The sequence below is a fragment of the Hipposideros armiger genome, unplaced genomic scaffold (assembly GCF_001890085.2).
Source record: "Hipposideros armiger isolate ML-2016 unplaced genomic scaffold, ASM189008v1 scaffold_328, whole genome shotgun sequence".
NCBI lineage: Eukaryota > Metazoa > Chordata > Mammalia > Chiroptera > Hipposideridae > Hipposideros > Hipposideros armiger.
Window position 1 is genome coordinate 1892048 of NW_017731678.1, and position 615 is coordinate 1892662.

Consider the following 615-nt stretch of genomic DNA (forward strand, 5'->3'; position numbering starts at 1 on the left):
CAAGCAACTGACCAGAGACAGAGTTCAAAGCAATGGTTATAAGGATGCTTAAGGAACTTAGTGAGAAATTTAACAAAGAGATAGCAAGCATAAAAAACACATAGAAACCATAAGAAAGAACCAGAGTGAAGAATATAATAACTGAAATGAAGGATGCACTAGAAGGAATCACCAGCAGACTAGATGAAGCAGAGGATCAAATCAGTGATTTGGAAGACAAGCTAGCAGAAAATACACAATTAGAACAGCAAAAAGAAAAAAAGATTCCAAAAAACTGAGGAGAGTTTAAGAGACCTCTGGGTAAACAGCAAGCATAACAACATTCTCATCATAGGGGTACCAGAAAGAGAAGAGAGAAAGCAAAGGATTGAGAACCTATTTGAAGAAATAATGACTGAAAGCTTTCCTAACCTGGAGAAGGAAATAGACACACAAGCCCAGAAAGGGCAGACAGTCCCAAACAAGATGAACCCAAACAGGCCCAAACCAAGACACCTTACAATTAAAAAAGCAAGGGTTAGGGCCGGCTGAGTGGCTCAGTTGGTTAAGAGCTCGCTCAAGAGTTTGAGCTCTGAGCAACAGTGGTTCGAGTCAGCCCTAGCTGAGCAGCCGCGG